This window comes from Aquarana catesbeiana, linkage group LG11 (genome assembly GCF_042186555.1).
Source record: "Aquarana catesbeiana isolate 2022-GZ linkage group LG11, ASM4218655v1, whole genome shotgun sequence".
Lineage (NCBI taxonomy): Eukaryota > Metazoa > Chordata > Amphibia > Anura > Ranidae > Aquarana > Aquarana catesbeiana.
Window position 1 is genome coordinate 154,400,405 of NC_133334.1, and position 16,129 is coordinate 154,416,533.

Below are 16,129 nucleotides of genomic sequence, written 5' to 3' on the forward strand. Positions count from 1 at the left end.
GACTAGGGGCTGCAGGAAAAAGTCGATATATTGTCCCAATCTGGCGGATACAGAATCGATCCCATTAACGATGGGTCGTCCAGGAGGGTTAACCGTATCCTTATGAATTTTTGGTAAAAAATATATGACGGGTGTTCGACAAAATAAAGGATCTAAATATAAGGCCTCTTTCTTATTAAGGATCCTGCGATCTTTACCGTCCTCAATAATGCTGTGCAACTCGTCCTTAAAGGACAACATGGGGTCCTTGTTAAGGATGTGATAAGTGTCACGGTCGGATAAAAGGCGGGACATTTCATTTTGGTAATATTCCTTACTCAGAATAACCAGCCCCCCTCCTTTATCCGCCGGACGGATCACAATGTCCTTTCGTTCGGTTAGAGATTTAATTCCCCGTTTGATAAACAATGGGTCAGAGACTTTTTTAATATGTAACTTCTCCAAGTCATTAGAGACCATATTCTTAAAAACATCTAAATGTTTATTATCTGAGATATGGGGGTTAAATGTAGATCTATTACGCAAGGTGGAGTAATTCTGTCCAGAGAGCCTGGACCCTTGAGTGGGATGGGATAAAAAATATTTTTTCATATTCAATGTTCTGATGTATTTTTGAATACTAACATAAACGTTAAATTTATTAAGATTTTTTATGGGTGCGAATTTTAAACCACGATCAAGGACTTTAACTTCATCGTCATTGAGGACAACATGACTGAGATTATAAATCCCTATGCCTGATGCGGCTTGGATTTTTTGTACTCGCTTCCCCCCTCTGCTTCCTCTCTTTGTTTTCGCTTTTGGGGGGGGTTGGAGTTTGATGGTGTGTATGGTACCCAGTGTTTCCAAGGTTCCCCTTGGGCAGCCTGATATTGTGATGGGGGGTATCTCGGTGCCCCCGTTGCCCTAAAAAATCATCATTATTTTGATAATGATTATATTCTGTAAGCGGTGCATATCTATTCTGTGTGGTGATAGGCCTATCATACACAGGGTAAGGACTGTCTCTGACCTGACATTCTCTTCTACTGTTCTGAGATGGATAACTATCCCTATAAGGAGGGGGATCAGAGTGGGAAGGGCCCCTCGAATTCTGTGGTTGTTGAGAATATGGCCTAGAACTTCCTCCTCTCCCTTTTCCCCTTATGTTTCTCCCCCTTTTGTTATTGACTTTCCTGAACCCATTATGATTATGGTGGGGCTGGGGCTCAGTGGGGTAGGGAAGGTCATATTCATAAACAGGATTCACTCTAGGAGTATTCAAAGGAGCAATTTCAGTACTCGGTTGGGTAGTTTGAGAGTTGGGAACAGTGTCCTCTGCCGTAGGAGTGTTTTGCCATTTAAAAATCACCCCTCCATTAAAATCATCAAAGTCCCTAATAAATTTTTTCTTTTTCTTATTCTGCGTCTCTAGGTCCCATTTTGCAAGTTTATTTTTGAGTTCACCTGATAGTCTCAAGAATTCTTCGCTGTCTTTTGAGGCTTCAATAGTTTGAGTAATCTCCCCAATTTGAGAATCGAGAACTATCATTCTTTTCCTCTTTGGTATTAGGAGAAATTCCAATAGCTCAAAACCTCTTTTGATAAAAAAATCGCTCCATTCTGACATGGACTGTACATCCGTGAGCCCATCGTTAGGGGGTAAATCCCACCTTAACCGTTTCGGGATCAGTCTGGCCGCCAGATGTTGTTCAAAAGAGGTGATGTCCCACCATGTTTTAATCTTTTTTTCATATATATAACCTAATTTCCTAAACGATTGAGGAAGATCATTACGGGACTCAAACGTGGGATTCCTAGAGAATACTTCATTAATCTTAATATCTCTTTGGTCAAAATAACTAAAAACATCCATACTGCAGCTAGATATATGAACGTTGCAAATAAAACTGAATATGAGAATGTATATCAGCGCACATATGACACAAAAAACTGGAAGCAGCTGAACACCAGGGTCAAACGATCAAATCCCTCCAAACAAATAAATCAAAAGGTGCAGCGCTAAAATCAATAAGACAACCGTAGAGAATATGTAAAATGCTATATCCCTGGGGGGAAGAAAATAATGATGTGATGAACAGCACAAAGAATGTTCAAATACAAAATGTCCAAATATGAAGACATGAATCCACCAGGCTAATGTGATGATCACAGCAAAATAGTGTGGCTTATAGTAGAACCCTTCACCATGAACCAAATGGCCTCTCACATACCAGGCACTTCACAAGTGCCAGGACGCTGACATGGAAACACAGCAGAGTGTGTACGAGCGGTGGAGCATGTGCAGTAGCCGCGGATGACGTCACAACGTCACGTTCTGGACGCGTTGCGTCCCAGTGGGCGGGGACTTCCTCAGCAGATGTCGTGACTACGTGGGCACCCGCGCTATAAAGAGGTGAGTTGTTATGGCAACACCAAAACAACTTCGAATGACGTGTATCAGATGTGGGCCGGCTCCGGAAGTGTCTCCACACACATCATTCGGAGCAAATAAAGCCCAGTCTGATATTAAAGGCTCAAAACTGCACATGATATAAGATTAAAAATATGTAAAAAATATATATAATCAGATATTAAGAATACATATATGATCTGGTGTTGACACAAGACACACATAAAGTGTAATCTTGACAGAACAGTGACAAACACCTAGGTCACAAAAATAAATGATTATTAAAATGATTGTAAAAAATGCATAATAAATACCCGTCATCCGCGACCACCGACTGCTCACCAACATAATTAGATAAAATTATCATCATAAAAATTCTCATCATAAAAATTCTCATCATAAAAATTATCTAACATCTTATCGATCAGATATAAAACAATTAGTGTCGAATTCTACATTTAACCCATCGGGGCACATAACCCCAGTCTCATAAATCCAATGGGATTCTCTTTTACTAAGCTGCCGGATAAAATTACCCCCTCTCCAGTGCTTTGTGACCCTTTCAATGCCCCAGAATTTTAGATACTTAGGGTTTTGTTGATGAAAGGTCTTAAAATGTCTGGACACGTTGTGGGTCTTGAGGCCTTTCTTAATATTATTAACATGTTCGGCTAATCTAACATGTAAGGGTCTTGAGGTTCTTCCAACATACTGGAGCCCACAGCTACACTCCAGCATGTAGACAAGCCCAATGGTGTCGCATGTGATTAACTGTTTAATCTCGTACTCCCTGTTAGTGGCCGAAGCTAAAAATTTTTTTCTTTTTTTGATGTTTCCTTTGGAGTGCCTACAGGGGACACATCTACCACAAGCGTAAAAACCTCCCAGGAAAGAGAAAAGCCTATCTGAGGTAGGTACTGGGGGGTTAAGGACACTCGGTGCCAGACGATCCCTTAGCGTGGGGGCTTTTTTGTAGATGAACTGAGGTCTATCAGGTAATATAGGACCTAAAACTCTATCTTGTTTCAGAATAGCCCAGTTTTTCTGAATAATTTTCTCGAATTTCCGGTATTGTATGTTATAATCCAATACCATTTTAAAGTTGTGACTATCACCAGTAGGGGCCTTAGAGGTATTGGCAATAAGTTCATTTCTTTCCATTAACATGATTTTAGATACCTCTTCATCTAATGTGGCCCGAGGTAGTGTTTCTGGATTTATCCATCAGTATTTCACATGATCAATTTTCTCTTACCAACTACTTTAAGCCCACTGACCGCAATTCTTATATCCCCCTGGGGAGTTGCCATCACAGCTCTTGGTTGTGCAACATCCCCAGGGGTCAATATATCAGATTGCGTCGAAATTGCACCACTGTGGAGGATTTTGTTAGCCAGTCCGAGGTCCTTACCTCCAGATTTGAACAGAAGGGGTACAATCGGGCCACATTAGATGAAGAGGTATCTAAAATCATGTTAATGGAAAGAAATGAACTTATTGCCAATACCTCTAAGGCCCCTACTGGTGATAGTCACAACTTTAAAATGGTATTGGATTATAACATACAATACCGGAAATTCGAGAAAATTATTCAGAAAAACTGGGCTATTCTGAAACAAGATAGAGTTTTAGGTCCTATATTACCTGATAGACCTCAGTTCATCTACAAAAAAGCCCCCACGCTAAGGGATCGTCTGGCACCGAGTGTCCTTAACCCCCCAGTACCTACCTCAGATAGGCTTTTCTCTTTCCTGGGAGGTTTTTACGCTTGTGGTAGATGTGTCCCCTGTAGGCACTCCAAAGGAAACATCAAAAAGAAAAAAATGTTTAGCTTCGGCCACTAACAGGGAGTACGAGATTAAACAGTTAATCACATGCGACACCATTGGGGTTGTCTACATGCTGGAGTGTAGCTGTGGGCTCCAGTATGTTGGAAGAACCTCAAGACCCTTACATGTTAGATTAGCCGAACATGTTAATAATATTAAGAAAGGCCTCAAGACCCACAACGTGTCCAGACATTTTAAGACCTTTCATCAACAAAACCCTAAGTATCTAAAATTCTGGGGCATTGAAAGGGTCACAAAGCACTGGAGAGGGGGTAATTTTATCCGGCAGCTTAGTAAAAGAGAATCCCATTGGATTTATGAGACTGGGGTTATGTGCCCCGATGGGTTAAATGTAGAATTCGACACTAATTGTTTTATATCTGATCGATAACATGTTAGATAATTTTTATGATGAGAATTTTTATGATGAGAATTTTTATGATGATAATTTTATCTAATTATGTTGGTGAGCAGTCGGTGGTCGCGGATGACGGGTATTTATTATGCATTTTTTACAATCATTTTAATAATCATTTATTTTTGTGACCTAGGTGTTTGTCACTGTTCTGTCAAGATTACACTTTATGTGTGTCTTGTGTCAACACCAGATCATATATGTATTCTTAATATCTGATTATATCTATTTTTTACATATTTTTAATCTTATATCATGTGCAGTTTTGAGCCTTTAATATCAGACTGGGCTTTATTTGCTCCGAATGATGTGTGTGGAGACACTTCCGGAGCCAGCCCACATCTGATACACGTCATTCGAAGTTGTTTTGGTGTTGCCATAACAACTCACCTCTTTATAGCGCGGGTGCCCACGTAGTCACGACATCTGCTGAGGAAGTCCCCGCCCACTGGGACGCAACGCGTCCAGAACGTGACGTTGTGACCTCATCCGCGGCTACTGCGCATGCTCCACCGCTCGTACACACTCTGCTGTGTTTCCATGTCAGCGTCCTGGCACTTGTGAAGTGCCTGTTATGTGAAAGGCCATTTGGTTCATGGTGAAGGGTTCTACTATCAGCCACACTATTTTGCTGTGATCATCACATTAGCCTGGTGGATTCATGTCTTCATATTTGGACATTTTGTATTTGGACATTCTTTGTGCTGTTCATCACATCATTATTTTCTTCCCCCCAGGGATATAGCATTTTACATATTCTCTACGGTTGTCTTATTGATTTTAGCGCTGCACCTTTTGATTTATCCTGCCGACTATGCCCTGGAGTTGTGAGGACGTAAAGAGAGAACAAACGACAACCAAGCTTCAAGCATCAAGTTCCTGCATTCTTCCTGTATGTCAGCCACTAAGATGTGCCTTTTAGACTATGACTACATTTACATAGTAGTGACGTATACTCTATTGTTCTTTGTGTATAAAACGTTGGGCACCGCCCTGCAATAAAGGGAGATGAGGAAGTAATTGAACATTTCATAATTAGGAGCAGAAGCATCTAACATCTGACCTTGAGCCCGATTGTGGTTCTAATCCATCACACACCAGGGACTATAAATAACAGATAGGTGTCCTAAATGCTCACGCCCTCTGCACGAGGAACACCTCCACCGCGCCAATGTCACCCCTAAAACTAATAAAATACCAAAAAAATAAACACCAGTGACAGTGATTAAATTAAAATAAACTAGTAGATACAGAAAATGTAGAGCTGCCCCCTTAAAAACACAGTATGAATCAATAGTTAATTTAATCCTAGATGTCGGTTTAAAAACCAAAAATGGTGAACCGACACATAGGGTAAATTAGAAGGCGCTCAAAAACAGTCCAGGTGTAACTAACTGTACAAAGGTTAGTGACAATGACTAATGTTCAATATGTTCCCTGGATATAAATAATAAAAGTGTATCTGCAATGTAAAATGATGGTGATGCCCTCTATTAATGAATCAATCACCTAGTGTAACACACCTCTAGTATTTAACAAATAAATTAAGTGTAAACAGTAAAAATATATACCTTGCAGCATACAATAGTGGTGACGCCCTCTACTAGTGGATCAATAAACTGAGTGTAGCACGCTGAATTAACAGTGAACCTCAGAAGTGCATAAATATGAACACATAAAATAAACTTACAAAATAGTGGTGATACCCTCTACTTAGTGAATCAATCACCTACGTGTATTACACCCCTGTTAATCACCAGATCAACTGGGTGTAAACAATCAGGGTATAACTTGCAATATACAATGGTGGTGACACCCTCTGATAGTGAGTCAATCACCTATGTATAGCACACTGGATTAACAGTGGACCGCACAAGTATAGAGACCTGTAGACATAAAATAAACTTACAAAATGTATAGTGTGATAATAAACAAATATAAATTAATACATATATAAAAGTGACAGCGATTAAAAAATATTATATATAAACTCGTGAAAGTAGTTCAATTCATGCTGCAAAGTTCAAAACTCCATATACAGTCCATGAATGAAACCAGCCTCCAAACAGGCTGCAGGTGATGTAAATTGGTGACGATGAGATATAAATCAAATGTCCCACACAAATGATTCCTCAGTGATAAATGTCAAATGATGAGTAACTCCGTGCTTCTTCCACCTCACCACCGTGCCAGTGAAACACACTCTCCAGACATACACTCACCGAAATGAAATGCCAGCATTCTCATGCAAGGCAAAAAAAGCTCTCTTTACCACACTCCTGGGCAAATAGTGCATACGAAGCTCACAGCGATGGTATTCAATGGATCCACATAAAAGAGAATGAATGCTCCAATAGTGTAATTCAGCAACAACAATTTATTAAAATCACTGCAATCCTCACACATAGCACTCACATTGTATAAACGTAAACAGGCACAGAACGTGTAATAAACAGCAAGTCTCAACTTAGTGGATTAAACAGTAACCAATGGTCACGGCGGACCCGAGGTGTACAGCTGCTGGATGTGCTCTCACCCCTCCCTCGGGATACCTCCGTCCCTCCGTGCGCTCGTAATCCTATTCTCCTGTGTGGCCGACAGCATGTACGTCACAACTCACAGCCACGCCCCCGACATGTTTCGTCATGGATAGACTTCTTCATGGGATTGGCTGTGTTCGCTGCCACTCAACTCTTTTATCTACTCTGAAATACCCGCCCACTGGGTTACGTATTGCGCATGCGCACACCTCGCGTCCCCGTGCGCTGGATACAATAATGTCTCATACAACAGACGAACGTAGGAATCAGGCACATAAAATGATTCTAATAATGATAGGTGCAGTTAACAAGATACAAGCAATCAAACCAAATATTATGCTTATATAAATGTAAACCACAATGCCCTAAATACGTACAATTACCACTCCAATACCAGCCAGCAGTTACGATGATCTTTCACATAGTCAACCCGCTGCCTAGATGAGAAGATGGCACATATAGCAATCCCCTTGCAGGGTACATAGACTAAGGATGACTGACTGGTCTGGACCTACTCATTTCCCAGTCATGCTACCTCACCAATATATATAAATAATTAATTAAAAACTCCGTTCTAGCTGTATATCATAGTTAAATATAATCCACATTACATAAAAATGCTGAACTAAAAGAGGACAATTTGAAAAAATCATCCACATTAATATAGATCCTCCAATAAAATGTCAAATAGAAAATAAAAACCATATAATCCGCTGTTAAATTCTAATTAAAGGATAAATACAAATATAACATGTAAGCAAATACTTATATTACATAAATATTCTATAAGGATACCAATAAAAACCAGCGAAGGTTGTAAATATGTAAGCAAATATTTATATTACATAAATATTCTATAAGGATACCAATAAAAACCAGCGAAGGTTGCAGACAATATTACCTAACCCCTTAGGCATGTACTAAACAACGATACATGATCCCCCTTATATAGGTATTCAACGGCTCAGCAATTACCAGGGTGATGACCGAAATCATATAGCATCCAAATACAATGTATATCAAAAAACAAGCTCCCTTATCTTCCCTACTCTAAGGAGCTAATATCTATCCCAAAAGGAAAACATAATTTTTCTATACCACCCAACATGTACTAAATGAGAACAAAAAACTAAATATATATAAAAAAAACCCTACTCCCCCTAATACAATGCATACAAGGGTGGGGAAATAAGTACGAATGACAATCTCTGAAACATTCCCTAAAGTACATCAGAATTTTGGAAACAACATCCAGAAATCAGAGAGTTCTCAAAGGTAAAATAACTATCAAAAAGTCAAAAATTCCAATATCATAATCCTCCGAGCTTCAACATTCATAGCGTATAATGAGCTAGGGTAATCAATCTAAAAATCATTGATGAAGCAATTTAAATCTAGTTCTATGTTCAACCCTCTAGGAGTCAAACTCTTCATCAAATATATCCATGACCAGTCATTTATGAAGGAATGGCTGGAATTTTTTAACAAAGCAGGAAAGGAATTACAGGCATTAGTCCTGAAAAGGAAACAAATCAAATTGAAGATGTTGAATGAAAAAATTAAGGATTTACAGGATAAATTAGAACCAATGAAGGATACCAATCAGATGAAGGATTTTAACATTAATATTAAGAAGAAATTAGAAAAAATTGATCGAGAAACCCAAAAGAAGAAAGTGAAAAAATACAATAGGGATGCCAATGATTTTAAAACTAATAGAATTTATGCGTGGCAGGTTTCATTAGAGAACAACAATGCTGACCCAGCTGCCAACATCAATGCGGCAGGGGGGACTAGCATTCCCCAGACTAAACCTGAGAATAAGAAGAACTTAGTGAATAAAGTTAAAAGTGGTAATGAGGGCATGAACCCTAAACCCAAAGAGAGAGGGCGTAGTGTAGGGGGTGATCATTATGAAAGGGAATATTACCGTTCCCCCAGACCCCCATCACGTGGAAGAGGAGGAAGAGGATATTATCAGTCTCCCAGACCTCCTTATTTGGGGAGGGATGGGCATCCATCAGGATACTCTAATCAGTACCAATCCTCTAGAGATTACAGGAATTTTGTACCACAAGATTATAGGCAGTGGCAACATGACCATCCACCTTACCAATACTCTGAGGGCTATGGTCATATCCCCCTATATAACAGGTTCTCACCATTGGAAAGGGAAGAGCGCCCTGGCCATCCCCCTTTTTTAGGACCAAGGGGGAGGGGAGGGGGGACACCAAGGGGGAATCCCAGGAGCTCCCATCAGAGAGGGGGAGGGAGACAGGCACCCCCCCTAGGAGTCGACAGGGGAACTATGCCCACCCAAGGAGAAGGAGGGGATGTAGGGCAGGAAGATCCAAGAAATCCAAGGAAACGACTGAGGGATGCGTAAATACTGGGATATATAATTTAAGCAGTGTGGAACTCAGTCATAAGGAGCTTAACATTTTAAATCTAGGTTTAAAATGTGCCCCTAAAAGGGAAATGAATAAATTTGATGTGTATATTGATGCACACAAATTCATTAGAAAGATGAATATTAAAAAATATTTCCTGAGTCATCCGGTGGAATCCTCTGAGAGATCTAAGGTACCTCCAAACAGGGTAGACACGGGATTAAGGAATAAATCTATCTTTAATCCCCAAAACCCGAGCAATCATTTCATAGAGGTCTTTAAGAGCTTGGTACTGAGTGATATTGAGAAGCTAGCTCCACGCAAGGGTGTCAATCCCTACTATATTAGGGAGGGCATCAGATCCCTAGAAGATAAAAAGAATTTGATAGTACGCCCAGCTGACAAGGGGGGGGGTGTGGTTCTGTTAGATAAAACATTCTACCTGAACCAACTGTTAGAACTGGTAGGAGATAGAGCCACATATAGAAAATTACCGGCAGATCCAACGGACGCATATAAAATGCAGTTGTCAGCTCTTGTAGAGTGGGGCTTTAGGATGGATGCACTGAATGCTAAAGAAAAGAGGTATCTAATTCCCAGTGCATGCCGAATCCCTGTCATATACACCTTACCTAAGGTGCACAAGAACATACAGTGTCCACCGCCTCAGCCGATTGTGAATGGAATTGGTTCTGTTACAGCAAGATTAGGTGAATTTTTAGATAAATTTCTCCAACCGAGTGTCAAGGACACCAGGGCGTACTTGAAAGACACGAGTGACTTGTTAACATTACTCAATGAGGTCAAATTGGAGACCTCGTCGACAGTGTATTTGGTAACGGCTGATGTAGCCTCCCTATACACTATTATACAACATGAAGATGCGGCCTTGGCCCTGAATTGGGCCTTAAGTAAGAGAGATGACATCCCCAGTGTACAGAAAAGATTTTTGGGACAGGTACTGGATTTTTGTATGTCCCACAATTATTTCTGGTGTGATGGACACTTCTACTCCCAACAGGTTGGCGTGGCGATGGGAGCTAAATATGCTCCCAGCCTCGCCAACCTGTTCATGGCAGAGTGGGAGGATAGAAAAGTGTTTAGCCAGAGAAGACCCCAACTATTGTTTTATCGGCGATTCATTGATGACCTCTTGTTCATTTGGGAGGGGACAGAGGAATCGGCCATTGACTTTCTACAAGAGCTTAACAACAACTCTAATAATATTAAATTGGAGCATCAGATCAGTAATTTATCAGTCAATTTTCTGGATGTGACCATTGAGAGACAGGGCAACTTATTAAAAACTAAAGTTTATTTCAAGCCGACTGATCGAAATAGCTTCTTATCAATAAGAAGCGGCCACCACCCAGCTTGGATAAGAAATATTCCAAAGGGGCAGATGTTACGTGTACGCCGGAACTGTACAGAATTGGAGGATTTTTTTGAACAAGCAGATGTTCTTAAAAATAGATTCATACAAAGAGGTTATCGGGAGGATGAATTAAATAAAATTACCCAGGAGGTGGCATTAGTACTCAGGGAACAATGCCTGAAGAAATCTGATAACATACCCAGTGATAATAAGCACCAATTTGTTTTTATTTCCGGATTCCACTGCCAGTACAAAGATATTGAGAATATTTTCAGAAAATACTGGCATATTTTATGTAAGGGTAGGCATCTGGGAGAAGTGCTACCGATCCGGCCTATATTTATTTATAGGAAAGCCCCAAGCTTTGGTGACCATGTGGTTAAGAGGATATTGGATCCACCGGGGAGGAATCTGTTGAAATTTGACTTCAGAGGTTTCTATAGTTGTAGAAGATGTATTTGTTGTAGGACTGTTAGAGTCAACCACAGAGGAGTAACTAATGTAACCAATAGGGATGGAGAATCCTTTGAAATTAAGGAATTTAGCACATGTAATTCATCACATGTTGTCTATCTTATGTGGTGCCCGTGTGGCCTTCTGTATGTGGGGAGGACGAAGAGATTGTTGAGGATCAGGATTTCGGAACATCTTACCAACATTAAGAATGGTTATAAGTACCATAGTGTCTCCCTACATTTTAAAGAAAAACACCAACAAGACCCGTCACTATTACAATTCTGTGGGATTGATACTGTACATCCCTCCTGGAGAGGATCTAACAGAGTTAGGGATCTTTCCCAACGGGAAACCAGATGGATATATTTGATGAAGAGTTTGACTCCTAGAGGGTTGAACATAGAACTAGATTTAAATTGCTTCATCAATGATTTTTAGATTGATTACCCTAGCTCATTATACGCTATGAATATTGAAGCTCGGAGGATTATGATATTGGAATTTTTGACTTTTTGATAGTTATTTTACCTTTGAGAACTCTCTGATTTCTGGATGTTGTTTCCAAAATTCTGATGTACTTTAGGGAATGTTTCAGAGATTGTCATTCGTACTTATTTCCCCACCCTTGTATGTATTGTATTAGGGGGAGTAGGGTTTTTTTTATATATATTTAGTTTTTTGTTCTCATTTAGTACATGTTGGGTGGTATAGAAAAATTATGTTTTCCTTTTGGGATAGATATTAGCTCCTTAGAGTAGGGAAGATAAGGGAGCTTGTTTTTTGATATACATTGTATTGGGATGCTATATGATTTCGGTCATCACCCTGGTAATTGCTGAGCCGTTGAATACCTATATAAGGGGGATCATGTATCGTTGTTTAGTACATGCCTAAGGGGTTAGGTAATATTGTCTGCAACCTTCGCTGGTTTTTATTGGTATCCTTATAGAATATTTATGTAATATAAATATTTGCTTACATATTTACAACCTTCGCTGGTTTTTATTGGTATCCTTATAGAATATTTATGTAATATAAGTATTTGCTTACATGTTATATTTGTATTTATCCTTTAATTAGAATTTAACAGCGGATTATATGGTTTTTATTTTCTATTTGATATTTTATTGGAGGATCTATATTAATGTGGATGATTTTTTCAAATTGTCCTCTTTTAGTTCAGCATTTTTATGTAATGTGGATTATATTTAACTATGATATACAGCTAGAACGGAGTTTTTAATTAATTATTTATATATATTGGTGAGGTAGCATGACTGGGAAATGAGTAGGTCCAGACCAGTCAGTCGCCCTTAGTCTATGTACCCTGCAAGGGGATTGCTATATGTGCCATCTTCTCATCTAGGCAGCGGGTTGACTATGTGAAAGATCATCGTAACTGCTGGCTGATATTGGAGTGGTAATTGTACATATTTAGGGCATTGTGGTTTACATTTATATAAGCATACTATTTGGTTTGATTGCTTGTATCTTGTTAACTGCACCTATCATTATTAGAATCAATTTATGTGCCTGATTCCTACGTTCGTCTGTTGTATGAGACATTATTGTATCCAGCGCACAGGGACACGAGGTGTGCGCATGCGCAATACGTAACCCAGTGGGCGGGTATTTCAGAGTAGATAAAAGAGTTGAGTGGCAGCGAACACAGCCAATCCCATGAAGAAGTCTATCCATGACGAAACATGTCGGGGGCCGTGACCATTGGTTACTGTTTAATCCACTAAGTTGAGACTTGCTGTTTATTACACGTTCTGTGCCTGTTTACGTTTATACAATGTGAGTGCTATGTGTGAGGATTGCAGTGATTTTAATAAATTGTTGTTGCTGAATTACACTATTGAAGCATTCATTCTCTTTTATGTGGATCCACTGAATACCATCGCTGTGAGCTTCGTATGCACTATTTGTCCAGGAGTGTGGTAAAGAGAGCTTTTTTTGCCTTGCATGAGAATGCTGGCATTTCATTTCGGTGAGTGTATGTCTGGAGAGTGTGTTTCACTGGCACGGTGGTGAGGTGGAAGAAGCACGGAGTTACTCATCATTTGACATTTATCATTGAGGAATCATTTGTGTGGGACATTTGATTTATATCTCATCGTCACCAATTTACATCACCTGCAGCCTGTTTGGAGGCTGGTTTCATTCATGGACTGTATATGGAGTTTTGAACTTTGCAGCATGAACTGAACTACTTTCACGAGTTTATATATAATATTTTTTAATCGCTGTCACTTTTATATATGTATTAATTTATATTTGTTTATTATCACACTATACATTTTGTAAGTTTATTTTATGTCTACAGGTCTCTATACTTGTGCGGTCCACTGTTAATCCAGTGTGCTATACATAGGTGATTGACTCACTATCAGAGGGTGTCACCACCATTGTATATTGCAAGTTATACCCTGATTGTTTACACCCAGTTGATCTGGTGATTAACAGGGGTGTGATACACGTAGGTGATTGATTCACTAAGTAGAGGGTATCACCACTATTTTGTAAGTTTATTTTATGTGTTCATATTTATGCACTTCTGAGGTTCACTGTTAATTCAGCGTGCTACACTCAGTTTATTGATCCACTAGTAGAGGGTGTCACCACTATTGTATGCTGCAAGGTATATATTTTTACTGTTTACACTTAATTTATTTGTTAAATACTAGAGGTGTGTTACACTAGGTGATTGATTCATTAATAGAGGGCATCACCATCATTTTACATTGCAGATACACTTTTATTATTTATATCCAGGGAACATATTGAACATTAGTCATTGTCACTAACCTTTGTACAGTTAGTTACACCTAGACTGTTTTTGAGCGCCTTCTAATTTACCCTATGTGTCGGTTCACCATTTTTGGTTTTTAAACCGACATTTAGGATTAAAGGGACTATAAATAGACTGCATTTGTACACAAACCCTGTGATCAGTGTAAGGCTGTCTCCCAGGGGCTATTTGATACCTGTTCATTTCTGATGTAAGTAATTTTGTTTCTTGCTTTGTTATCCTCATTATAGATTATCACATGGGGACCATATTACCTGTCTAGGTACAGGATTCTTTATGTGGTAGCCACTAAGGCAGCTTGGCTTTGTTGTTCGAGTACCCTACATTGTGGTCACCGTTCCTGGATTACCCCTTATGACAGTGCCCTGCCTCTGTTTGGGAACTATTTGGTTATTATTTTTGATCTATTTATGCTAGCAGGCACCTTTTCTTTTCTTCTTTCTTTTGGTCTCTTGGGGCACTAGTCTTTGCTTTAGTTTTCCCAGGGGATATTAGGATATTTATTTTACGGTGTGATTTTGTATTGATTGTCAGATTTGTCAGTTTCCATCTATCTGTATACAGAACATAGGAAGTATCATTGAATACCCATATTATCCGGATACCTGAATACGAGGCTCATTCTCCTGTAAGGTAATTCTGGTAGATTTTTATTTTTTTATTTATTTTTTTTTGTGTCCATTTGTGCCACGACTTTTCTTTTTGGACAGATAAGTGTTTTTTAATACTCAATGTATATGTTATGATTATCAGAATTTTAAAACAAATATGTTCTATTCTAGACAGTGAGATCCGCTCTCTCCTCTACTATCTTTTGAAACCTTGATTGTGTCCTGAAGAAGCCTAACGGTGAAACGCGTTGACACACAAGGGCTCACTGTATACTCTGTATCATTATATATGAAAGCTCTATTCATGTACCATCAAATCATTCTTTGCAGCTATTACCTTTTGTACCACCACCCCCTCCCTTTAGAATGTAAGCTCTACGAGCAGGGCCCTCCTGTACCTTTTGTATTGAACTGTACTGTAATTGTGTTGTCCCCCTTATACATTGTAAAGCGCTGAGTAAACTGTTGGCGCTATATAAATCTCGTATAATAATAATAATAATGTACTGTATTTGTCTAATAAACATTGTTATTTCTCTATACTTCGCTATAGTTTCGTATGCCTTAAAAGTCCGACCCAGGGGTACCTAGCAAGTACCCCTTTTTTTTGGTTCCCACTGCACCCAAACAAAATTGATGGCCTTTTTCCCCACAAATAGAGCTTTCTTTTGGTGGTATTTGATCTCCTCTGCAGTTTTAATTTTTTGCGCTATAAACCAAAAAAGAGCGATAATTTTGAAAAAAACACAATTTTTTAAACTTTTTGCTATAATAAATATCCCGCATTTTTTTAAACTAATTTTTTTCCTCAGTTTAGGCCAATATGTATTCTTCTACAAATTTCTAGTAAAAAAAAATGGCAATAAGCGTATATTGATTTGCGCAAAAGTTATAGCGCCTACAAAATAGGGGATAGATTTATGGCATTTTTATTATTTTTTTTACTAGTAATGACATTGATCAGTGATTTTTATCATGACTGCAACATTGCGGTGGACAGATCGGATACTTTCGACACTTTTTTGGGACCAGTGACATTTATACAGCGATCAGAGCTAAGAATAGCCACTGATTACTGTATAAATGCATTGGCAGGGTAGGGCTTAACACTAGGGAGCAATCAAGGGGTTAACTGTGTTCCCTAGGTGTGTTCTAACTGTGGGGGGGTGGGACTGACTAGGGGTGGAGACCGATCGGTGATCCTACTTAGTAGGAGCACACGATCTGTCTCCTCTCCCCTAAGAGAACTGGGATTTGTGGTTTTACACACACAAATCCCGGTTCTCACTCTGTCACGAGCGATCAC